At 45.0% G+C, this 27,292-nt stretch overlaps 1 protein-coding gene across 2 annotated transcripts in view; it reads left to right on the forward strand.

Annotated features, from left to right (window-relative positions):
* SYT17 (synaptotagmin 17) overlaps positions 1–27,292 on the forward strand; it is a 228,729-nt gene that overhangs the window by 146,628 nt on the left and 54,809 nt on the right. The window lies entirely within an intron of this gene.

A 27,292-nucleotide genomic window follows, 5' to 3' on the forward strand; every position in this document is an offset into this window, starting at 1 on the left:
AATAATTACTGCTTTTAACCACTTCAATGAATAAAGACATGCTACACTATATGGCTGTTTGTCGCTCCTCTCTTCTTTTGTCTCATAAAGATAGAGAAAGAGAGTGTTTTTAGCAGTATAGGCATGTGTCTTATGGAACATTTTAAGTATAATGGGAAAAGCTTACAATGGACATTCTGGTAAAGATTAATGTAGAAAATTGTGATGTGTGATAGAAGCATTTTGAAGAATGATTAAAACCAGTAAATGTTTAATAGAAGACTTGGATTTTAGAATGGAAATAGAAAGAGAAATTGTAAGAAAGCACTGTTTGTCAGTATCCTTGTCCTGGATTTTTGGGTCCCTATATTCCTGCACAGCCAGGCAACATGCATTTCCCAATTTCCATACTGTCAGGAACCATGAATAAGACTGAGACAGAAATGCAGTAAAAATCACACATTTTAAAGTGGTTGTAAAGCCTTGCAGACCACTTTCACCTACAGGTAAGCCTAGATTGAGGCTTACCTGTAGGTGCTTGAAATATCTCCTAAACCTACACAGTTTAGGAGATATTTGCAGTGTCCCCGACCAATGCTGTCTTCTACGCATGCGTCATCTTAAAAGGGCACAATGTGCCCTTTCAAGCTGGGATCATGCCGTGACTGGCAGCTCCCGTGCGCATGTGGGAGTTTGCGGCCCTGGAAAGAAGAGGGGTGAAGAATGGATGCTTCCAGCCAGCTAAGAAGACAGGGACATCGCAGGCTTTGGTTTCAGGTAAGTGTCACATAATGGGCTACTATGCATCGCTTTACCTTTGCAGGGAAACAAAGAGGAAATAAAACCCATCAGGGTTTACTTCCTTTTTAATATAATGGTAAAAATGGTACAGATCAGTAAACAGTCAAAACATAAGCCAGGGATCAGTAACCAAAGCAGGTAGTCAGACAGGCCAGTAATAGGGAAACCAGAGATCAGCATAGTCAGGGGCAGAAGAACAAGATCAAGAACCAGAAGGGATGTCAGCCAGTCACATGAACACAGCAGAGAATCTCCAGATATGTTGACCAAGGCAAAGACAGGAAAGGAATGAACAGGCAGTTTAAATAGCCAGAAGGGGCTGGCTGTAGGCGGGCCTATTGAACAGATAATGATAACCAATTAGAAAAGAGGATGAAAAATATCCTCACATGTAGTGTACATGTGGATATTTAGGTGTGAAAGTGTGCCGCGTCCTGATATATATGATAAAGGAAGTAACTGGGGGCAAGTTGTTGGACTTTTTAGGCACAATTGGTTGGTCAAAATATAGTCACACAGAGAATAATTTTCTCTAAAAAGTTTTTTGGTTTATTAAGACATAAAAAGAAAAATTATAGTACATATTAAAATGAGATTGCCATTCGCAGCAAGACTATCTGGTGAACCAACTTGAAAACTTAGCAAGTCTCTCCAAACAAAGTCATAGGAATAGTAGGAGAGTAGCAGATAACAATATATCAAAAATAAGGTTGGGGACTTTCAAAACACGAAAGGCAACCTATAAATACAAATAATAGTCCTGTGTAGTTGTGGAGGTGCAGGCAGAGAATGTCTGCGATGGTATGACTTGCACGGTTAGTTGACTCGACCGGTTTCGCGCTATCTTACAGCGCTTCCTCGCGGAGTCTCAGTATGGTTAGAGATAGTGTTTGGAGCATAGGTGATAATCCAATAAATGTAGACACTGGGCATAGGAAAGGAAATTTCCTAGCACAAAAGGTTAGCTATGTCCGGGCTGCTGGACGTTTAGACAAATAGTAAAAACCCCAGATCGGGGCAACAAGTCTTCAATGGAGGATAATAATGCCTAGGGGGGAGGGAGGAAAAAGAATCCCACCGAATATCAGAAAATTGTTATGATCCCTAATAGATAGGATATCAAATACACCGGGTAACCATGCCTGGGTATCGGCCTACAGGGGCTGTTAAGGAAATGGTGAACCTGGATAGTAGTAATGGCGGCAAACTCCTCCACAAGTCTCCCGAGAGACTGCAGCGAATGGCAATCTCATTTTAATATGTACTATAATTTTTCTTTTTATGTCTTAATAAACCAAAAAACTTTTTAGAGAAAATGATTCTCTGTGTGACTATATTTTGACCAACCAATTGTGCCTAAAAAGTCCAACAACTTGCCCCCAGTTACTTCCTTTATCAGATAATGATAACCAGGTAAGCCACTGAGGCATCAATATTGCTGACAATTATCTGGCAGCTGAGCAGCTTGAGTACAGAGAAGGGAGCTGCTAAGAGCCCAGCCCTGACACATAAGAGTCAGTGACCACTCCATGGGCTTGTTTTTGTGTTGTTTAATTGAGGGAAATCAACTTAGATAGGGATGAGGGATTTTGGGATGCCCAACTTGAATTTGATAAAACAATTTGAGGACAAATTCCTTCTCTATGTACAAAAATGGACCCTGGGCTGTACTCCCTCCAGAATAAAGTCAGTCTTTAATGGATCAGAAGCAAATTTCCTCTTTCAGAAGCACCTATGTCCCCTTGGTGAAACTCACAAAGTCCTAACTGCTTAAATTAGCTTTTTGTCCCCTCTGCAGAAAATACCACTCTACCTGGCTGCTTTGAAAAGTGTCCCAGAGCAAGGAATCTAGGTTAGCTCTGACACTGTCTTAACAAAAGTTCGCTAAATGTTGCACCTGACAGCCTTCTCCCTTGTTGGCCCTGGGGTAATCAAGGTAGAGGTACTCACACTGTCCCTTGAATCCTACAGCTTGCATAGATTGCTGTTCAGGCATCCTGCAGGATAGATCTTAGCTCACCAGGCAGGGAGTCCCCTGGATGATACAATGGGGTAGTGGACTCCATACCTCAGTTCAATTTCTCGTCCTCCTTTCTCAGCTCCAGCGTAGAGGCAGAGCCCCCCAGCCCTGGGGATCCATCATAGGCCACACGACTCCAGCCTCATCACTCTATCTTGCATCTGACAACAACCCTCCAACTGGCAAGGCTCATCAATATTTAAGGCCCATCTCCCCACCTTCTGGGCCATCCTTGCCAGGGATTGGCACAGTGCCCCTAAATAGCCAGGATTCCATTTCCATACCTTCTAGAACTTTTCAGAAGCTTCCAGAAACCAGGGGGGAGGTACTAGAATCCCAGCCTGCAGAGCCTGCCAGCTGACCTAAATCTGACCCTACAGAAATTACCCAAGCTCACACAGGCCCTTATATACATGACTGGTCCTAAACTCATGTTTTGGAGCTTTTTGCATTTTTTTGCCAAAGCACCGAACTCATCTCAATAAAATGGCAAACGTGCCTAAACGCTGGGCGCGCTTAGTATTTCAGAGTTAATTCATTTCAGCAGGCCAGAATAAATAAAATAATTCTGGCCAATAAAATAAATAAACTCCCAAACACCAAATGCTGCTAAACTCTGCCAAACTCACCTAAAGTAATTTGAAAAAATGTAACTTAGGTGAGTTTGTAATGTCTCCTGCCAGAAGAAACAGCGTTTACAGTAAACCAGTGTGCATACTGTGAGTCTGCTAAATGTTCCTAACATCTTTGTACACAAGAGGGTGCTACACCAGTATGCTGAACCTTCAATCTCCCAACCGCGATACCTTGCATTCCCCCACAATTAGTGTGTAGATGTAGTGGTTATGGGAATTGTTGTCCCTGCAGCAGCTTGCACGTTGCAGGGAAATGACCTGCAATTGCTGCTGAATTACCCCCGCCATGAGCAGAACTCTCTGGGAGTAGGAGATACGGTTTAGGAGATATTCCCCTCGCAATGCGGGCGGCGCATGCGCAGGAGGAAATCCACGGCGATATGACCGGCATCCGCCGGACCCTGCCGATTTTAAATCTCCCGCGCTTGACGTCATCGCCGCTCCAGCCAATCACAGCGCTGGAGCGGCGATACCCGGAAGACACGCCGGAGCAAGATGACATCCTGCTCGGCGTGGACCAGGTAAGTGGTGTTCACCTCGTTCCGAGGTAAGTATTTCATAATCGGCTAGTATGCGGTGCATACTAGCCGATTATGCCTTTTGCCTTGCAGGTTTTTAAAAAAAAAAAGTTTATGCGGTTTACAACCGCTTTAATAAAGAATCTTCAGGAATAGAAATCTAGAAAATTAGTAAATGCACTCCTGTGTCTTTATTTCGTCATTACAAAAGGTAACTATACCAGTGGCAGGGTCAAACTAGCACTAACAGCTGAGAGCAATAGCCTGCAGGATTTCTGGATTTGTAAAGTGTTTATGCGCCAACTGTCAGTTAAGTAGGGCAGAGAAGGAAAGCGGTCTTTGGTTAATGAGCACTTGTTATGCCCCGTACACACAATCGGAATTTCCGATGGAAAAAGTCCAACTGACTTTTTCCATCGTAAATTCCGACCGTGTGTATACCCCATCGGAGTAATTCCATCGTAAATTCCATCAGAGCTTACATAGAGAACATGTTCTATTTTCCTCCGATGGAATTCTGTCGGAATTCCGATGTGAATTTGGTTGGACAAAGGTCCGATCGTGTGTGTACAGGGCATTAGTCATTGTCATTCTATTGTTGACCTCCATAGCAGGATTGAGTAATGGAAGATAAGCTATTGCTAATCCATTTCACTATGATTGTATATAAACCAGTCTACCTTTAACAGTAAATAGCTGTAAAGTCATCTGTTTCAGGACAGAGTGGTCTGCTCTCCTACTAGGCCAGAAAAACAATATTAATTATTTTAGTCATCTAAAATGGCTCAAAAGTGATATGGTCCAGAAATATTTAGACAGAATAAAGGTGGATAAAGCACCTGGACCTGATGGCATCCATCCACGGATCCTAGGTGAGTTGAGCTCTGTCATTTCAAAGCCACTGTATCTAATATTTAGGGACTCATTAAAGACAGGAATAGTACCACTGGATTGGCGCAGGGACAATGTGGTGCCCATATTTAAAAAGGGAACAAAGTCTTTACCAAGTAACTATAGACCTGTTAGTTTAACTTCTATAGTTGGGAAGATACTGGAACGTTTAATAAAAGACCACATGGATGAGTTCTTGCTGGAAAAAAACTATTTAAGCAGCAGACAACATGGATTCATGAAAGACAGAAGTTGTCAGACAAACCTGATTTCCTTTTATGAAGAGAGCGAGGGAGATCTTGAAGGGTTCTGCTGAACACACACATGTCATACGTATCTCCGTTTTGTTGTATTTATAATACTTTATTAGGATTAAAATGCGCCTTCGCTATTTTTTCTATGAAGTCTCGTGAAGGCATGCAGACATTAATCATTACAACAGATTACAGAGTTTTTTTTAATGACATGGTGTTTCGTTATTACCACAATAATTTTCAACTATATGTATTTTATTTTATATAACATCAAGGGCCAGATCCACAAAAGAGATACGACGGAGTAACTGCTGTTACTCCATCGTATCCCTTGTCCTAACTTTGGAACTGATCCACAGAAGCAGTTTTCCAAAGTTAGGCAGAAGATCCGGCATGTGTAATTGAATTACACTGCCGAATCTTAGGATGCAGTACCGCATCCGCCGCTGGGGGCATTTCGAGTCGAAATGCCGCTTCTAGTATGCAAATTAGCACTTAAGGCGATCCACAAAGCTTTTCAGCCTCGTTTTTTCGCCGTAAGTTTTAGTTTGCAAGTGTAAAACTAGGGCTGGTGTTACAAAGTGTAAAGCCCATTCAAGCGACGGCATTTGGTATGCATTCCCGAGGGAGAACTCCACGGAAATTTGTAAAAACAAAACCGGCATGGGTTCCCCCCCAGGAGCATACCAGGCCCTTAGGTCTGGTATGGGTTGTAAGGAGACCCCCCTACGGCGAAAAATCGACGTAGGGGGTCCCCCTACAATCCATACCAGACCCGTATCCAAAGCACGCTACCCGGCCGGTCAGGAAAGGGAGTGGGGACGAGCGAGCGCCCCCCCCTCCTGAGCCGTGCCAGGCCGCATGCCCTCAACATGGGGGGGTTGGGTGCTCTGGGGCAGGGGGCGCACTGCGGGCCCCCCCACCCCAGAGCACCCTGTCCCCATGTTGATGAGGACAGGACCTCTTCCCGACAACCCTTGCCGTTGGTTGTCGGGGTCTGCGGGCGGGGGCTTATCGGAATCTGGGAGTCCCCTCAAATAAGGGGGCCCCCAGATACCGGCCCCCCACCCTAAGTGAATGGATATGGGGTACATCGTACCCCTACCCATTCACCTGGAGGCAAAAAGTAAAAGTTAGTAAACACAAAACACAAGGGTTTTTAAAATAATTTATTATTCTGCTCCGGAGGCCCCCCCCTGTCTTCTTTATTAGCTCTATTACCAGGGGGGCTTCTTCTTCCACTCTCCGGGGGTCTTCTTCCACTCTCCGGGGGTCTTCTTCCACTCTCCGGGGGGGGTTTCTTCTTCCGCTCTCCGGGGGGGGCTTCTCCGCTCTCCGGGGGTCTTCTTCTATCTTCGCCGCTCTCCGCTGTTGACTCGGCGAACCCCGGTTCTTCTGCAGCTGTCCGGTGCCTTCTTCTTCAGCGCTGGCTGCCTGCTATCTTTGTGTGTTAGCTCAATTATGAGCAGGCAGCCATCGCGGTCTTCTGTGACGTCAGGTTCTTCTCTTCTGTTCTTCTCCCCTCTTCCGATGTTGACTCGTCGCATCTTGTCACTGTAATGATGGAAGCACGCCTTGCATCCCATTTATATAGGCATCACCGTCCCATCATGCTCCGGCAGGTACCCACGCGGTGGGTGCCTACCCACGTGCACCCACCACGTGGGTACCTACCGGAGCATGATGGGACGGTGATGCCTATATAAATGGGATGCAAGGCGCGCTTTCATCATTACAGTGACAAGAGACGACGAGTCAACATCGGAAGAGGGGAGAAGAACAGAAGAGAAGAACCTGACGTCACAGAAGACCGCGATGGCTGCCTGCTCGTAATTGAGCTAACACACAAAGATAGCAGGCAGCCAGCGCTGAAGAAGAAGGCACCGGACAGCTGCAGAAGAACCGGGGTTCGCCGAGTCAACAGCGGAGAGCGGCGAAGATAGAAGAAGACCCCCGGAGAGCGGAGAAGCCCCCCCGGAGAGCGGAAGAAGAAACCCCCCCCGGAGAGTGGAAGAAGACCCCCGGAGAGTGAAAGAAGACCCCCGGAGAGTGGAAGAAGAAGCCCCCCTGGTAATAGAGCTAATAAAGAAGACAGGGGGGGCCTCCGGAGCAGAATAATAAATTATTTTAAAAACCCTTGTGTTGTGTGTTTACTAACTTTTACTTTTTGCCTCCAGGTGAATGGGTAGGGGTACGATGTACCCCATATCCATTCACTTAGGGTGGGGGGCCGGTATCTGGGGGCCCCCTTATTTGAGGGGACTCCCAGATTCCGATAAGCCCCCGCCCGCAGACCCCGACAACCAACGGCAAGGGTTGTCGGGAAGAGGTCCTGTCCTCATCAACATGGGGACAGGGTGCTCTGGGGTGGGGGGGCCCGCAGTGCGCCCCCTGCCCCAGAGCACCCAACCCCCCCATGTTGAGGGCATGCGGCCTGGCATGGCTCAGGAGGGGGGGGTGCTCGCTCGTCCCCACTCCCTTTCCTGACCGGCCGGGTAGCGTGCTTTGGATACGGGTCTGGTATGGATTGTAGGGGGACCCCCTACGTCGATTTTTTGGCGTAGGGGGGTCTCCTTACAACCCATACCAGACCTAAGGGCCTGGTATGCTCCTGGGGGGTGAACCCATGCCGTTTTTTTCTTTGAAAATTGGCATGGAGTTCTCCCTCAGGAATGCATGCCGAGCGACGCTGTCAATTTTTTTTTTTTCCCGACGCAACTTTTTTAAGCCGGCGCGATCCACAAAACTCGGCGTAACGTAACTTCGCGCATGCGCAGTACGGCCGGCGCGGGAGCGCGCCTCATTTAAATGGGACTCGCCCCATTTGAATAGGAACGCCTTGCGCCGGCGGAATTTTAGTTACACGGCCTGAAATTTCTAGATAAGTGCTTTGTGGATCTGGCACTTAGGTAGAAATTTTAAGGCAGTGTAACTTAAATGGGATTTTTTAAGTTGCGCCAGGTTTTTGTGGATCTGGCCCCAAAATTTTAATCATCTGTGTTTTATGTATTCCTCACGTTTTTTCCGATTCCTTTTTTTTTTCTTGGTGTTTCATGCAGATATTTTATGACATTGCTCGCAGTCTAATGTAGAATACTTATTTGTGTCATTATATGAGTTTACCATGAAAAGTAATCCACACATTCACGTTTGGAGATGTGCACATGCAGTTACACTTTTTGTGTATTCAGTGTGCTTGGGGTTTGTGACATATAGTATGTCCATATACATCCAGATACACATGTATATATACCAGAAAATGTATACTACACATTAGAGATGGCCTGGCGGTTCGCCCGGCGGTCGTTTGGCGGCAAACTTTGCTCGTTCGCGGTCTGCCGAACAGGCGGACATCAGTCGATATTTGCGGTGGTCCGCCATTTTACATTGAGAAGAATTTTGACCAATGGCACATCCATCAGGTGGTACAGGACAGCCAATTGAGACATTTCAGCACATGGACATACCCCTTACCTTATAAATAGACCTGATCTGGTGGCCATTTTACATTTTGCTGTTTGTCAGTGTAGGCCGTTGCTGTGCTGTGTGGAGCAGGGGCAGGCTGTAGTACTGGTGACACAAATCGTTAGCTAACAGGTCCACAAAAGTCCTGGTATAGGTGTACTACTTGGTATGCAGTATATAGGGTGTAATACACATATATTTTTTGTCAGTGTAGGGACAGGTTGCTGTGTGCGGAGCAGGGACAGACCCCCAAAAACGACAGATTGAAGCAGGGTGTTCTATACCTTCTTCCACATATACTGCGCTTCTCTAGAGACTTTTGTCACAGGGTTATTTAAAAAATGACAGGCAGAGGAAGAGGCAGGCCCTTCCGCAGGGGTGGTAGGGGTAGGGCAGGAGCACCAGGCCGGAGCCAAAGTGGGAAGTGGCACAATGTTTGTTCGATGAAGTCAAAGGACGCACCAGACTTGGTTGAGTGGCTCACCACCACCACCACCATATACCCTCCGCTTGAGTCTCAGGAATTTTTTTCCGATACATCAGAAGACATTTCCGATGCGCAGCCATTCTTGGCATTGGATCAGGAAGAGGAGGTAGCAACAGCCGACACTCAGCAGTCTGACGACAGTACCCAGATCAGCCCAAGGAGGTTGGTCCCCGCTGTTGCTGCCTACTCCGAAATCTCTATTGTTAGTTATGGGGAAGGTGACGTCGATGATGATGTGTCTACAGATGTCACGTGTGTGCCCACAAGAGAGGAAGAGGAGGGGAGTTCAGAGGGAGAGATGGACCAGCAGATAGGGAGGAGAAGCAGGCCGAACTTACATTGCACAGGAGGGACAAACCAGACTCCTAATGTATCAGGAGCGAGCTATCAACCATGTAAGGTCACATCTGGCACTCCCAGGACGCTGGCCCATGGCTCCGCAGTGTGGGCTTTTTTTAACGTGTCCGCTGCAGACAATAGTGTTGCCATCTGCAGCCTTTGCAGTCAACGCATAAGTCTCGGTAAGCCCAACACTCACCTAGGGACGACCGCCTTAAGAAGGCACCTGGCCTCCCATCACTGAGCCCAGTGGGAGCAACACCATCAGAACCCACAAAGGCACACTCCAGGCTCTCACTGTCCAGCCTCTTCTCCTTCTCCTCTATGCTCACAATTGTCCTCCACTCCACCCTCCATCATGCTGTCCTCACGTTTTTCTGCAAAAAGGCAGGCTTCCGTGGCCCAAATGTTTGATCATAAAAAAACGATGACGCCGGATAACCCTCTTGCCCAACGGTTGACCGATGGCTTGTCGAAACTGATAGCCCACCAACTACTGCCATATAAACTGGTGGACTCGGAGGCCTTTCGAAAATTTGTGGCCATTGGAACACCACAATGGAAGGTCCCAGGAAAGAAATATTTTTCACAGAAGGGCATCCCAGAGCTATATGGCCATGTTCAGCGGCAAGTGAATGTATCTCTGGCACACAGTGTCAGTGCCAAGGTACATCAGACACGTGGTCTAGCAAACACGGGCAGGGAAGGTATATAACTTTTACTGCCCACTGGGTGAACCTTCTGATGGCCGTCAAGCATGTAACCCGTGGCACCCATGTAGATTTGGTTTTACCAAAGGGCATCCCAGAGCTATATGGCCATGTTCAGCGGCAAGTGAATGTATCTCTGGCACACAGTGTCAGTGCCAAGGTACATCAGACACGTGGTCTAGCAAACACGGGCAGGGAAGGTATATAACTTTTACTGCCCACTGGGTGAACCTTCTGATGGCCGTCAAGCATGTAACCCGTGGCACCCATGTAGATTTGGTTTTACCGCCACGGAATGCATGCAGGCCTGCCTCTTCTTCTCCTCCTCCTACTCTATCCTCCCTCTCCTCCTCGGCTGACTCTGTCTTTTCCGATGCTACCGTCTCTTCTGCTGCGCCGCCCAAGATCCCCAGAACCTATTCGACATGCCAGGTGAGACGTTGCCATGCTGTGCTGAGTCTGTTGTGCCTGAAAGACAAGAACCACACTGGTCCTGCACTCCTTTCAGCTTTGCGTTCACAGGCAGATCAGTGGCTAACACCGCTCAATTTGACAGTTGGTAAAGTGGTGTGCGACAAGGGTGCCAATCTGCTGAGAACACTGAAACAGGGCAAAATTACACATGTGCCATGCATGGCACATGTCATGAACTTGGTCGTGCAGCGATTCGTTGCCAAATACCCTGGGATCCAGGACGTCTTGCGGCAGGCCAGGAAAATCTCAGCCCATTTCAGAAGATCTTACACGGCCATGGTTCGCCTTGCTGACATTCAGCGGCGACACAACCTGCCTGTCAGATGTCTTATTTGTGACTGCCCGACGCGATGGAACTCAACCTTGTATATGCTTGATAGGCTGCTCCAGCAGAAACATGCAGTTAACGACTACCTGTACGAACTCGGTGGCAGGACAGGTTCTGGGGTGCTTGTTTTTTTTTTCACTGCGCCAGTGGCTGCTCATGCGCGACTCATGCAGACTTCTGCGGCCATTTGATGAGATGACCAAACTGGTCAGTCGCAGCCAGGGCGCCATCAGTAACATCATACCTTACGCCTTCTTGCTGGAGCGTGCATTGCGTTGTGTCATTGATCAAGCCGTCGAGGAGCAGGAAGATGAGGAAGTCGTAATGCTGGATGAATTCCCAGGGGGGCTACTGCACCTGAGACAAGTCAACAACAGGAGTCTGAAGAGAAGTCAGAGGAGGATGGTGCCGGGGCAGATGAGGAGGAGCAAGAAGAGCATGCTTTAAACCTTTCTGGGATCCCTGGTGTTGTCCGTAGATGGGGGGAGGAGAACGAGGATGACATTATCCTGGATGATGAGCAGGAGCCAGGCCACTACAGCGCTTCCAGTTTAGTGCAAATGGGGGCCTTCATGCTCCAGTGTTTTAAGAGGGATCCCTGTATAAAAAGCATAAAGGGCAAGGACCAGTAATGGGTGGCAACATACTTAGACCCCCGGTACGAATAAAACATGGTGGAAATGTTACCACCATCACAGAGGGCTATCAGAATGCAGCACTTCCAGGCCTTGCTTCGAGAAATGCTGCATTCTGCTTTTGCGTGCACTGGCAGAGGAATTTACACTCACAGAGAAACAGTTTCGGGTACCCATCCAACAGCGCCTGCAAGAAGAGGGAGGTTTGAAGATGTGTTGGTCACTAATGATATGAGATAATTCTTTCAGCCGAACACATCGACAGCTGTCCTCCGGATCCAGCATCATTGAACGCCTAGACTGACAGGTGTCCGACTACATCGGGTTAACGGCCGATGTGGACGCACTGAGAATTAATGAACCCCTGGACTACTGGGTGGGCAGGCTTGACCTCTGGCAAGAGCTTGCACAATTTGCAATGGAACTGTTGGCTTGCCCCTCGTCCAGTGTCCTGTCCAAAAGGACGTTCAGCGCAGCAGGGGGGGTCATGACCGATAAGCGCACTCGCCTAGCTCACAACAGTGTTGACTACCTCACATTTCTAAAAATGAATGAGGCATGGATCTCGGAGTAATTTAACACGTGACCAGTAGACCATGTTTGATTCAAATTCAGGTGAACGCCTGTGGGCTAATTTTTGGGGCCTGTACTGGCCGGCACTTACTTCTGTATACAGTGAATGCCTAATGTACCACCAGCCACAGAATACAAAGTTGTTTGCTGTCAGGTGAACGCCTGTGGGCTGATTTTTGGGGTCTGTACTGGCCGACACTTACTTCTGTATCCGGTGAATAGCTTAGAATACCTCCAGTCACAGAATATAAAGTTGTTTGCTGTTAGGTGAACGCTAATTTTTGGGGCCTGTAATGGGTGGCCGAAACAGACCCACCCAAGTACTAAGTGGGGCTCCCCCGAAGGGAGACCCCATGAGAGCAGGCGAACTAAGCCAGAAGGCCATGTCCACCCACTCCCAAGACGTTCAGGGCAGGCCCGAGGACCTACACCCTACTAATCGCATTGTGACAAACGTGCTACACCAAACAAAAAAATATATAAAAGTGACAACACAGGGGTAAATAAAAAGAGAGTGGGGAGAAGGAAGATGAGGGAGTGTGAAAGTGACCATCATGCAATGCAATGGCCGACGCTTACTTCTGTCTATTGTACCACCAGCCACAGAATACAAAGTTGTTTGCTGTCAGGTGAATGCCTGTGGCCGTGGGCTAATTTTTGGGGCCTGTAATGGCCGACACTTACTTCTGTATCCGGTGAATGCCTATTGTACCACCAGCCACAGAATACAAAGTTGTTTGCTGTCAGGTGAACGCCTGTGGCCGTGGGCTAATTTTTGGGTCCTGTAATGGCCGACACTTACTTCTGTATCCTGTGAACAGCTTAATGTACCTCCAGTCACAGAATACAAAGTTGTTTGCTGTCAGGTGAACGCCTGTCGGCAAATTTTTGGGGCCTGTAATGGCCGGCACTTACTTCTGTATCCGTTTTTCGCTTAATACTTCTGGTAGGTCAGTGTCCATGTTGTGGGACTATTGTGCACAGCTAGTAAGTATTTTGTGGCTGCAAATATGACCTGCAGGTTTTTAATGTTTGCCTGCCATTAAAGTCAATGGGGCCCGCCGCGAACTTGCGTCCCGTCAGATGTTCGTCCATCACTACTACACATCATATTATTGATTGATTAATATTTGTTATGTTTATTCACTTTCACTTTGCTTTAATTTGATATTGTATTTTTCACATATAGATGTGGACCATTTTTAGAAACATATTGTCACAATCAAGAACATTATTAGAGACCTTTTTAATGCAACTCCTTTATACTAGTTTTTCCTTCTTTTTTTTTTATTTTTTATTTGTTGCAGGTCTCTAGATTTTTTACGCCTGTGTCTCTAGGCCCCGTACTCACGACCAAACATGTCTGCTGAAACTGGTCCGCAGACCAGTTTCAGCAGACATGTTCCGTCGTGTGTACAGCGTCGCGGACAGGATTCCAGCAAACAATTGTCTGACAGACCGTTTCTGAGCAGACAACTGTTTCCCGGACTTTAAAACAGTCCGCTGGAAACCTGTCCGCCCAGACATGTACGGTCGTCTGTACAGACCTACCGTACATGTCCTGCCGCCCGCCATCCCTCGCATGCGTCGAATGACTTCGACGCATGCGTGGAAGCATTTTAAAGGCAGGCCGCCCACGCCGCCGCGTCACTGTCGCGGCGACACCGCGTCATCGACGCGTCGACACCGCGGACACGCCCCGCGTATTGTTTACGCGCGGACTTCTGTTCGATGGTGTGTATAGCCATCGAACAGAAGTCCCCGGGCAGTCCCCGGCCAGACATGTCCGATGGAAACGGTCTGCAGACCGTTTTCATCGGACATGTCCTGCCGTGAGTACAAGGCCTATGTGTTCCATATACAGGTCCACTCCATGTGTGAAACATCAAGGTTTAATTTTATGTGTGCAATTGAACTGTGCTCACCTTTGGTGTGATTGGTGGAAGATCCCATCCACCTCCTTTTTAAGCACAACTTTTGTCATTGTTCACCCAGCTATGAGTAAGCATCTCACGATGTGAAACATGTTAGCCATTTTTTCGTCCTAGTGTTCACTTTCTATTTTTGACTGCACTGTTTTTGGATCATGTTTTGATTTGATTTGATCCAATAAAGACGTAGTTTAACGGAGTGCAGCAGTCCAGGATTTCTTTCCAAAACCCTGATGGAGGAGAAAACATTTTCAGAAATGTTTTTGTTATCTTATTACTATACATTTGGGTGGTAGTCAGTGGCGGCTGGTGAAGTTTTAGGATGGGGGGTGCCAGACCCCGCCCCTCCCTTTTGACCCATCCCACTTCTCATAAGCCCCACCCCTTATATAATCCACCCACTCTGTCCCCTCTATTTCACTAACTTCCACCCATAGTGTCAGGAGTATACAGCCCCAGCATCACAGGACAGAGTATACAGCCCAGCATCACAGGACAGAGTATACAGCCCCAGCATCACAGGACAAAGTATACAGCCCCAGCATCACAGGACAAAGTATACAGCCCGATCCAGGGGCGCACTGACCATTTGGGCATGCGGGCACTGCCCAAGGGCCCCATGCCACTAGGGGGCCCCATCAGGGTTGCCAACCTCAGTAAAACCAGGGACAGTATGTAAAAATATGTAGCTTTTTAAATCCCAAGATTATAGCTGGCCCGCCTCTCCAGTACCTTTTCAGTGTGTGTATGTATACTGTGTATGTGTACTGTGTATGTATACTGTATGTGTGTGTGTGTGTATACTGTGTGGCCCCATAATCTATTGTCTGGGGGCCACATAATCTCCTATTGCCCGGGGGCCCCATAATCTCCTATTGCCTGGAGGGGCCCCATAATCTACTATTGCCTGGGGGCCCCATAATCTCCTATTGCCTGGGGGCCCCATAATCTCCTATTGCCCGGGGGCCCCATAATCTCCTATTGCCCGGGGGCCCCATGAGTTGTCAGTCCGCCCCTGACCCCAGCATCACAGGACAACGTATACAGCCCCAGGATCAAAGGACAAAGTATACAGCTCAGCATCACGGGACAGAGTATACAACCCCAGCATCACGGGACAGAGTATACAACTCAGCATCACAGGACAGAGTATAAAGCTCAGCATCACAGGACAGAGTACATACCTCCCAACTGTAAACATGCGGCACATCATACCAAAAAGTGTGTGTGGCCAGACTGTTATCAGTGGAAGGGGCCTAAGGGGCATGGTTAAACAAAACCCCTACCACCATCCCTCTCCCCATCATTACACAGGATCCCTTTCGCAACACTACCCCCCATTGTTACACAGGACCCCCTCCCTCCTAATAACCCCATCATTAAACACAGAGAGGTTATTTGTTTAGAGTGGAGATGCAAGGAGGGGGGTGTTTAGGGTGGAGAAACCCCACAGCTGCCAGTCACTGCCACAAACCACAACACTCAGCAGCCCCCCCCCCCTCCATGAAACTCTGCAGCAGCTGAGAAAAGTGATCAGAAGTAGATCACGACAGGACACAGTACTCAGCTCACTGGGTGGAACAGTCACACTTGGTTTGCTGCAGAGGAGACGGAGGAGGGGGAAGCTGCCTGGAAGCATGATGGTGCTGAGAGAGAGAGAGAGAGACATGCTATGCCGCCAAAAGCAAATAGGGAAGGTCAGGAATCCTCTCCGATCCCCGCACTCACCTGGTGCTCTCTGGTACACTGCCAGCTCTGTGTCCATCCATCCATCCACTGCCACTGTGATCAGCTCCTTGCCTTACATCAAAGGGTCCCGGTCCCGGATAGTTGCTGTTACTCTCCCGAGTCTGCACTCCACAAGTCAGTGTCAGTGAGCCTGCCGGGAAATTGAAAGTGACGCGGCAGTGCCGAAAAAGCACCGCCCAATCACCCTCGGGTCCGGCCAATAAAAAAGACAGGGCAGGAGCCAGGGACAAATCAGTGGCGAGTGGGAGTGTGTGCGGGCGCACAGCTTGCGCCCTGCACACGCCCTAAACACGGCAAATCAGCTTACCAGCTTGCAATCAGCTGATTGCAAGCTGGAAAGCTTCCCATAGACTGCCGTGTGACTTTTTTTTTTGTCAAAAACAGGCCGTCACTGGCGGTAGTGCTTCCAAAATTCCCACTCTAGGGGTTTCTTCTCTTTGTGTCTGGCGCCCTAACACAGTGCACTTAAGGACCTTTTTTCAATTTTATTTTTTTTGGGCCATTTAAAAAAAATGTATATTATATTATTATTTTGTATAATGGACGGGCCGCCACTGGTTTGTTAACAATAAAAAAAACTAAAAACGTAATATCACTTTAAGCTGTTAAGCCGGCCATAAATGGATCGAAATAGTATGGAAAGAGATATCACTTTGCCCCTGTACAAATTATTAGTAAGACCTCATCTGGAATATGCAGATTAGTTTTGGGCCCCAGTTCATAAAATGGATATTGAGGAAATGGAAAAAGTACAGAGAAGGGCAACAAAATTTATAAGAGCCATGCAGGAGCTCAGCTATGCGGAAAGATTAGCTGAACTGAATGTATTCTCTTTTGAGAAGAGGAGATTAAGGGGGATATGATCAACATGCATAAATACATAAATGGTCCTTATAGTGAACTTGGTGTTGAGTTATTCACTGTAAGGTCATCATAGAGGACAAGGAGGCACTCTTTACATCTGGGAGGAAAAGAGATTTGGCCTGTTTTTTTCCCCTAGATACACATAATATAACTGGATACTAATATTTATGGGTAAAGTTGATTCAGGGGACATCAGATTGCCTCTTGGGGGATCAAGAAGGAATTTCCCCTGCTGGAGCAAATTGGATCATGCTTTATTGTTTTGTTTTTTTGCCTTCCTCTTGATCAAATGTGTATGTGTGTGTGTGTGTGTGTGTGTGTGTATGTGTATGTGTGTTTGTGTAATATATATATATATATATATATATATATATATATATATATATATATATATATATATATATATAATATACACAGTGTCTCACAAAAGTGAGTACACCCCTCACATTTTTGTAAATATGTTATTATATCTTTTCATGTGACAACACTGAAGAAATGACACTTTGCTACTATGTAAAGTAGTGAGTGTACAGCTTATACATTGTAGCAATGTGCAATTTCTTCAGTGTTGTCACATGAAAAGCTATAATTAAATATTTACAAAAATTTGAGGGAGTTACTCACTATTGTGAGATTCTATCTATCTATCTATCTATCTATCTATCTATCTATCTATCTATCTATCTATCTATCTATCTATCTATCTATCTATCTATCTATATACAGTGTATGTGTGTGTATATATATATATATATATATATATATATATATATATATATATATATATATATAATGTAAGATTGGGGGATCATACTCCAATGGTAGATGCATTTTTCAGTCAGTACGCCAGTCCAGAAGTGAGTTTTTAAGGGCCTGGTAGCCCACTTTTATTTAAAAGAAAAGTTCAAAGTTCACAAGAAACAAAAGCAGCCCTCGCAGGGGGGTTTTATCATTTCTGTATCTTGCAAAGAAAAAAACAGTCGCACACAGCATCTGATTCGCACACAGCGACTTATCTGCACACAGCGTTTGATTTGCACACAGCGACTTGTCCGCACACAGCGTTTTATCCTCTTGAAGCACACAGCTTCTAGCTGCAACCCATGCAGCCTCTCTCTTCTCTCAGAGATATGGGAGCTCATCTGGCTCCCAGGAACAGACCTCCTGTCTGTAGGGTGGGGCCCTGAATCCTGTTCAGGTCAGACTTAAAAAGCCCAAGCCACAGCTGACCAATTAACGTGTGTTTCTCTCCAGAATTTGGCATAAAGCAGCCATTTCTCACCCAGCACAGGGTCCCATCCTCACAATATATATATATATATATATATATATATATATATATATATATATATATATATATTCCTTCTGTTGCTTGAACTAGATGGTCTTGTGTCTTTTTTCATCCAGACTAACTTTGTTGTTTCAGACAGTTCAGCAGGGTCCGGCTGAATTTTAATTCATCTGTGGCTGTTCCTGTTTCTGAGAAGTCAATCTTATGATCTACAGCCCTTGAACCAGCTTGTTGGAAAGTTTTCCTTCGCTCAGTGCTGCAGCCAATCAGCACTGCTCATTATAGTCTGATAGCGGAGGAGTTCCCACTGTCAGAATATAATAAAACAGTGGGGAGGATTCCTCCATCCACCTCACTTGTGTGGATGGAGGAATTCATTTTTTTTTTTTTTTACAATTAGCACCACTGACTAATCAAAAATAACTGATCCATGTAGATGCTCGGCTTTTTTCAGCAGCTTGGGAAGCACAATTACCTTTTGTTTTATTTTTTATATTTTCAAGTCTGGAAGTGCCTAGAAAAGAGTGGAGTACAATGGAGATGCATGTACTTTTTTGTAACCTGGGAAAGTAATATTATAATGTTTGACTTTCCACCGATTACTCTGTGATGAGAATAACTGCAAAATATAATGTCCATTTCCTTCTTCATATTTAGCTTTTTTATTTCATGTGTTTGGGCTCATGATCGTTAGCCTTATTCATGTGCTAAAATATTTTTCTCTGCAGTAAAAAGTTTCAAAGAAATGTACTGATCGTTGGCAATAGCAGACCATGTATTCACTAATGTAGCAAAATCTTCCATTTGTAAGCCCCTCACCAGCTGAGCGTTTACAAAGGATTCCTGGAACGAGAAAGGCTTTACTGCCAGTGAAGTACTCAGCGCATTGCTTGCCAGCATGGGGCACTAGAAGTAAAAATCCAGTTCTTCATATTAAGGGTTTTTATTGTGTGTTGCACAGGGTGATTAAAGCCTTGTGTTATGTTCCCCTTTTCTTAATGCAGTTCTCCTTTCAGTGAAGGAAATGCATCATGTATTTCATGCTGCTTGCCTTTATAAATTCTTATTAAATATTTAACAGCAACCTGAGGCTTAGCAGAATTCATTATTTCAGTGTTGTGGGTTAAAGCTGGCCTTCTTTGCTAGTTCTGCACTTGAAGTACAATTTATATATTCATTTCCAATTACTTTAGTTTTTGTTTTGTTTTTAACAATATTTTGGAGCAAATGTTTTAAGATTTTTTAGAATGGAAGTAAAATATTGAGATATATCACTGAAACTCTGGGTTCAGTTGGAAAATTAATTGTCCTCAGACCTTTTAGCCTTACACTGGAAACCACCTACGACATGCACGGGTCTGCGTTTCCTCCCAGAATACACAAAATTCACTATAACTCTATGGGACCGCACCCTCACTAAATATCAGATATCACAATATGTAGGTCCAATGATCCCCATTTTTGTCAACCCTGCTTTTCCATCGGATCTAGATACCCGAACCATCGGTCCATTCACGGTGACTCACCCGCAACCAATTTCTCAGGGGGGGCAATTTCCCTGTTGCCCCCCTGGATCCGCCGATAAAATGTATTGTTTTGATTCTGAATATGATTCAATGCATATAAAATCAGTAAAAATGTTTTTTAACTGTAAACCTCTGAGGCGTCCTGATCCAAATTTTTGTCAGAGAGGCTTTGGAGGTAGAAGGAACAGGAAAACTCAAGCTCTGCATATAAAACTTTATCTGACAATATCTCAGTAGGAGCTGCGGTGGCTCAACGCGATTGGCACTGCGCTGACAAGCCATTCACCTCTGCAGCTAGAGGTTCGGATCCCGGTCTCGGCTTCATGTGAATTGAGTTTGGTGGTCTCAGCCCGGCTCCCGGTGGGTGTGCTATGCAAGGTAAGCCTGTGCTTAGTACGCCCACCCCCCTCCCACAAAAACCACCACACCTACACATGCACTCTAAATTGGGTTAACACACGCACATTGACCACGCGGTCTATAAAGAGAGGCGAAGGACTAATGGGGCTGGTTGAGCGGGCTAATCCTCTCACTCCCTTATAGGGAGTCCCTCTGCCCCGTTGGGCTTCAAAGCGGAGCAGGTAGGGCGGGCTGTGTGGGAGGACCCCCTCACACACCCGCCATTGCCACCCGGGGCATGGAGAAAGGTGGCAGATTGCCTCTGGGGGAGGCCTGCCTACTCCCAACTCCTGCAGTCCGGCTCCTCTCTCGAGTACACGCACAAAATACACTTTAAAAAAAAAAAAAATAATCTGACAATATCTCTGGATCTAATAATTGTTTTTCATACTCCGTTTTCACTGAGAGTATAAAATCCTGAGATTAGATATTTTCTTTAGGCATATGTTCAGTTGGCCCAGGTTTTTAACAGTAATGCTTTACGCTCTCTGCTTAAAAAAAAAACAATTAATTAAAAGTTGGCTACCATTATTCCTTACTTGAAACATAAAATAATAAATACAAGAAACAAAACATTCCTAAATTAGCATAAATATGATATTCCCAAACAAATTATTGTATTGGAGAAAGTTAATGTGTCTGGTTACTCAAATTATATCCACAAATATTGTACTTTTAGTTCATAAAGACACATATTATTATGATGTCCTAATGATCTTTGAGATTTAGGGAAAACATCCAAATTGATTGGATAAAAGTCTCAGTTAATGAATATAATGATCATTATATGCTGTAACAACCATTTTGTTTTAGCAATGACAGCTTATTGTAGTAAACAAATATTGCAAAAAAAAAAAGCAGTCTGTGCCACATGCAAGAATGGTATCACTTGTTAATACAGAACCAGAAAAAGAGGAGAACGGTGCTACCCCATATAAAAGAATCTCATAAGAAAACTACATAGAAATATACATACCGTATCTTTTTTAGGGAAAATTTGTAGCTGTGATTAGTTGAAAATATTTTGAAACTTGAATGTTTTGATACTTTTCATTGCATGAGCTTTCATGCAAAAGCGCCCTACAATTGCATACGATTACATTCATGCAATCTTTATTTTTTCCTCCCATTTTTGGTAACATCACCTCCTCCAGTCCATGATGCTTTGCAGAACCGTTGTTTGTCTTTTCTTCCTGCCTTTGTTAAGAGATAGCAGCATGACTGTGATGTGCAGTGTGTGCAGAAACTTTCTGTTGAGCCATGGAACACAGTTCTATGCTTGTGTTTATGATGTTGCTAAGGAGAAGAATATGGCACAGTCAAGTGGGAGAACGTCATCAATGCCGTGTCTGGGTGCATCCTCTGATTTTACAGGGTCTCTCATCTTCACACATTATATGGCGAGTTCAGAAACCAGCCCGACAAGTTATACAATTTCAAGCGACTGTCTGTGGCTTCTGTCAATGTAAGACTAGGCCTTGTCAGACCATGGCTAGATCAAGAGAACACCTACATAAGAAAGAGTGTTATGCTAGAGGAACATCTATTTTTGACGCTAAGGTACAAAATTATTACATATGTATAAATAGCTGTGTTTTTCCAATTTGTGTAAATTCTTTAACCACTTGCCGTCCTGCCCACAGTAATTTAACTAGGGGCTAGCAGCACAGCCAGGCATAATCACATACATGTACGCCACCTGGCACATGGACGCACAGAGCGCCACTCCTGTGACCGATGTGTGCATCAGACACAGCAGATTACTATTACTGCTACCCGACCGGTTTGAGCTATGCGTTCACACAATCACAATATAAACCAAACTGTTATGAATGACTTTCATTCATAACAGCTGTGCTTACTCTAGTGATTCTGTGATTGGGCCACAGGTATTAAATGGTACCTGGGCCAATCACAGCACCCTGTACCATGTGATTAGTTGTAGCCAATCACAGATCACCAAAGTAATCAAGCTGTCATGAATGAAAGCCATTCATGACAGCAAAAACTATTGCTCATAAACGTGATCATCACTGTTATGAGCAATAATAGTGTAAAAAGGAATATCCCTGATCAAAAAATATAAAATTTAATTTGTGTAAAGTATCGAACGTCCAAGCAATTGCCAGTTAAAGTAGCACAGTGCTGAATAGCAAAAAAAAATCTGAAAGTCATGAAAGGGGTAAAACCTTTCTGGAGGTCAAGTGGTAAATCTATTGAGGATACTGTTATCTTTCTTTGTAGAGTTCTTGGTACTGTTGCCAGTTTTGTTTCGATACATACTCTTTTTTTGCTTGGTCTGTCTACTGTAGCAACAAATGTTCATGCAACTTGCTTTGTGTTGTGCAATGAACTAAAATCAAAGTATATGCCAGAGCTTACAGCTGCCCTATTCCGACAGAAAAAGTGAGATGTGAGCTTTTGAGCGCAAAATCCGACCATGTGTATGCTCTATCAGACTTTTGCTGTTGGAATTTCAGCCAACAAAAGATTGAGAGCTGGTTCTCAAATTTTCAGACGGAAAAAAATCCTATTGTCTGTAGCAATTCCGACTCGCAACATTCCGACGCATGCTCGGAAACAATTCAACGCATGCTCGGAAGCATTGAACTTCATTTTCTGGGCTCGTCGTAGTGTTGTACGTCACCGCATTCTTGACGGACAAAAGTTCAGAGAACTTTTGTGTGACCATGTGTATGCAAGCCAAGCTTGAGCGGTATTCCGTCGGAAAAACCATCCAAGATTTTTCCGATGGAAAATCTGATCATGTGTACATTAAATTTAATTACAAAAAGTCCTTTTTGAAAGTAATAGTACGCTTGGCCAATGTCAACTTACGTTTCCTAGCTGTGTTTGTTTGTGAAGCGTACAGGAGTTCTTTATATTCATGTACTGTACAATTTGTAAATCCAGTATGGCAAAAAAATGTGTTGAAACTTCAGCATTTCAACAGTAAGACTGCTACTTGGCACAACTGGGCCAAATTGACCTATGCTGGTTTTAGCAGATGAGGCATTTGGGCTTTTACAACACCTTCTCAGGCCTTGTACACACGACCAGACATGTCTGATGAAAACGGTCCGCGACATGTCTGCTGGGAGGTTTTGGTCTGATGTGTGTACACACCATCAGACCAAAATCCCCGCGGACAGAGAACGCGGTGACGTATATGACACCGACGTTCTCTAACACGGAAGTAAAATGCTTCCAGGCATGCGTCGAACCAATTCGACGCATGCGCGGGACTTCGGTCCGCTGGTTAGACGTACTAACCAGCGGACATGTCCGACGGACAGGTTTCCACCCGACAAGTTTCTTAGCATGCTAAGAAACTTTTGTCCGCTGGAAACCTGTCAGCTAGGCCCTACACACGGTCGGACATGTCCACGGACCAGTTTCAGCGGACATGTTCGGTCGTGTGTACGAGGCCTAAGGCTTCATGTACACGGGACGTTGTTCAGCCTCTCCTGAACGATTTAACTTGACAGCTAGAAACCGGCATCTTAAAACGGACGTTTAGCCACGTTTACATGCTACGTTTTTTTTATTACCTCGTTTAGCCGCATTTGGCGCTTGAAATGCCTCTAAACACAGCTTCTGAATGCATTTTTTGGTGTTACAGAAAAAGCCTCTAAACTCAACTGCCTAGAAACGACTATAAATGACCCTGTGTACATGTACTGATAAGATAACATAGAGGAGAGTTTAGGAGCGGTTGAAAAAAATGCCCAACTGCTCCTAAACATTGGTTTACCAGCAGCAGTGTACATGAGACCTAAGCCCCCATTCACACCTAGGCGTTTTGTCGCCTGTAGTGTGACGCTGCAGCAGCCCCGAGACGCTGGAGGGATGAAAACACATTGCCCTCTATGGAGATGATTCACATCCCCACGCCGAACGCCATACGCCTGCCGCCAGGCGGCTTTCGGCGTTCAGCATAGGGGGGTGAGGCTGCATTCACAATCGCTGCGTTTTGTCGCCGCAAATCGCGGTACAAAACGCCGCAATTTGTCGCCGCAATTCGCGGGACAAAACGCTGCGATTTTGTACGCCTAGGTGTGAATGCAGCCTAAGGCTATATAGGGGGCACGGACTGGACAACAGAAAAATTATATTTAATTTTAGAGTTAGGCAAGGCAAATAGTGGAATGCATCTTTGGAGTGTGTTCTTCAAAGTGGTATGAGCTTTTAAAAACGATGCAGTTGGACATTTTAAAATGCTATAAATGTTGTTCTTGCCTGCTGTGTGTTGCACCATTTTTTGCATACCAAGGAGATGCATCTACATGATGTAACTCAGGAACACGGCTGAGAGTAAAGTGTACAGTTTAAGGACTTATGTCCAACTGGTCAGGCTCTCAACTATACAAAAACAGTTTGCTAAAAAAAAAAAAAAATTAACAGATGAAGGTCAAGTTTATTGACAAAATGACTACACTACAAATAAATCTGATTCTTGAACATTTTGACGTTTTTGGCTTCCTACTCATGGACACATTTTTTTACTGAGGACAGATTAGCACATGCTTTGTATAGTTCCTGTGTTTTACTTAACAATAAAATATAACACTGTTTAGGTATAAGGCCCCTTTCACATGTGCGGACTGTATGTCCGCATTTTCATCCATCCGTTTGCTTTGCGGATGAAAAGGGACATACATTGGTCCCTATGTGATCGCGGGTGTCAGCCGATAAACATCCGCTGACACCCGTAATCACCCGCCTCCGCAAAGATCCGATTTTGCGGACGGAAGAAAACAATATTTTTTCTTCCGTCTGCGGATCAGATCGGATGAACACGGACACGCGGTCCGTGTTCATCCGATCCCCCCCATAGGGGAGAGCGGAGAAAAGACAGGGCGGTCCCTGCACAGTGTGCGGGGACCGCCCTGTCAGCCGCCGGCTCAGCCGGGATATACGGAGCGGTCCCCGCTGAGCTTACGGACACATGGAGGCGGATCATTACTGATCCGCCCCGTGTGAAAGGGTCCTTAACACTAATTACTAATATGTGTTTTTTTGCACTTACCAAACTTTTTTTTAGTGAGCCCCCTTCCTCAACTGGCCTAAAGGTCAGGTATGGTCCTTAACCCCCCTGACGGTAAACCCGAGCGCGACTCGGGGTTGGTTTTTCATGTTAGGATCGGCAAACCCGAGTCGCGCTCGGGCTGGACGGGCTTACCTTTCGCTGGATCCACAGGCTTGGTTTACTCACCTTGTCCCTGGATCCAGCGATGCCACCCGCTGTGTGAGCGAGCGGGACCTCCTCGCTCGATTCACAGTCCCCGTGTGACGCCGATCTCCGTTCCCTGCGACGTTACGACGCACGGGGACGGAGAACGGCGCCAAATTCAAAAAAGTAAACAAACACATTACATACAGTATACTGTAATCTTATAGATTACAGTACTGTATGTAAAAAATACACCCCCCCCTTGTCCCTAGTGGTCTGCCCAGTGCCCTGCATGTACTTTTATATAATAAAAAATGTCATTTCTGCCTAAAAACTGTAGATTGTCCAAAAGTGTCCCTTTATGTCAAAAATGGTTTTAGATCAGCTAGAAAACAGCGATAATAAATTATAATCACTTGCAGAATTGTGCGATAGCGATTTGCGGGGAAATTCGTCATAAAAAAAATAAAATAATGACAGCGACAATTCTGCAACTGCAAATTTCAGTGATTTTGAGTTGATTACATTATTGAATAATTTTTATTATAATTATATTATTATTTGTTATAATTATTTATAATTATTTATTATATTATAATTTATAATTTTGTTTTAAAAAAAAAAAATCATACCCGGGATGCCTACAAGACTCTTGCTTGGTCAGATTTAAGTGAGTTATTTCTAAAAATTACAGGCCTACAGTATAAAACGCCAATTTCCTTGCAAAATAAATGTACCGCTTTTGGTACGTAATTCCAGACAGAATCATACCGCCAGGGAGGTTAAGGGATTACACCAGTACCAACCTAGGAAGTTTCAGCAGGACATAAGAATAGGCTTTTGTGGAGTATCGCCTCCTTCAATGAGCCGAGCAGTCATGGCTGAAGTGTCTACACCACAGCAGACTTGTTACAATATCAAATGTTTTGCGAACAGTCCTCATTTTAAAATGCCAAGTACACATAACAGGCTTCTCCTTCTTCATTTGGCCAAGCAGTCATGCCTTTCCTATCACAGATGGGGATAGAAACCCCAAAAAGTGTCAGCATAAAAACTAAGTATTTCAAAAAGTATTCTTCTTTTTGGTCATAGGAGTGCAGGCTTTCTTGGGGTATCACCCTATTCAATTGGCTCAGCAATCATGCCTGGTGCATTAACCTCCCTGGCAGCATGATTATGTCAGATTTTTAAAGCTCAAAGTGGTACATTGTTTTGCATAGAAATTTGGCTTTTTATATTGTAGGCCTGTAAGTCTTAAGCCGTGTATACACGATCGGTTTGTCCGATGAAAACAGACCGATGGACTGTTTTCATTTGACAAACCGATTCTGTGTGGGCCCCATCGGTCTTTTTTCCATCGGAGTTAAAAAATAGAACATGTTTTAAATTTTTCCTATGGATAAAAAACCTATAGAAAAATCTGATCGTCTGTGTGGAACCCCCACCGGAGAAAAATCCACGCATGCTCAGAATCAAGTTGACGCATGCTCCGAAGCATTGAACTTAATTTTTTTTGGGCTTGTCGTAGTGTTTTACGTCACCGCGTTTTGGCATGGTCGGAATTTAGTCTGATAGTATGTATGCAAGACTGATGAAAGTCAGCTTCATCGGATATCCGGCGAAAAAATCAGATTCCATCAGATATCCGATTGTGTGTACAGGGCTTTAGTACTAACACACTTAAATCTGTCAAAACAATAGTCTAGTAGACATCCCGGGTATGATAAAGTTTAAAACACAAAATCCTAAATTATAATATAATAAATAATCATAAATAATTATAAAAAAAAAATAATAAAAATAATTTTCCCACGATTCACTATCGCTCAATTCTACAAGTGTTCTAATTTACTATCGCTGTTTTCTAGCTGGTCTCAAAACAATTTTGATGTAAAGGGACACTTTTTTGGTTGCCATGGACAATCTCAAATTTCCAGGCAGAAAGAACAGTATATATAATATAAAACTGCAGGCAGGGCACTGGACAAAGCACTAGGTACAAAAGGGAGGTGAAATGATTTGATACAGTAATATAATCTATAAAATTACAGTGTACTGTATGTGTTATGTTTTGTGTACTTTTTGAATTTGCTGCCTGGCTCTCATGCGTTGCGACTCTCGCAGCGAACAGAGCCCAGAACACATGACATCGGGCAGATGATCCGGCGGAGGACACAGAGGAAGGACATCGCAGGATCCTGGTGACAGGGTAAGTATATTGCACCAGGATTCTGCAATGCAATCCCAAGT

This window comes from Rana temporaria, chromosome 6 (assembly GCF_905171775.1).
Source record: "Rana temporaria chromosome 6, aRanTem1.1, whole genome shotgun sequence".
Taxonomy (NCBI): Eukaryota; Metazoa; Chordata; class Amphibia; order Anura; family Ranidae; genus Rana; species Rana temporaria.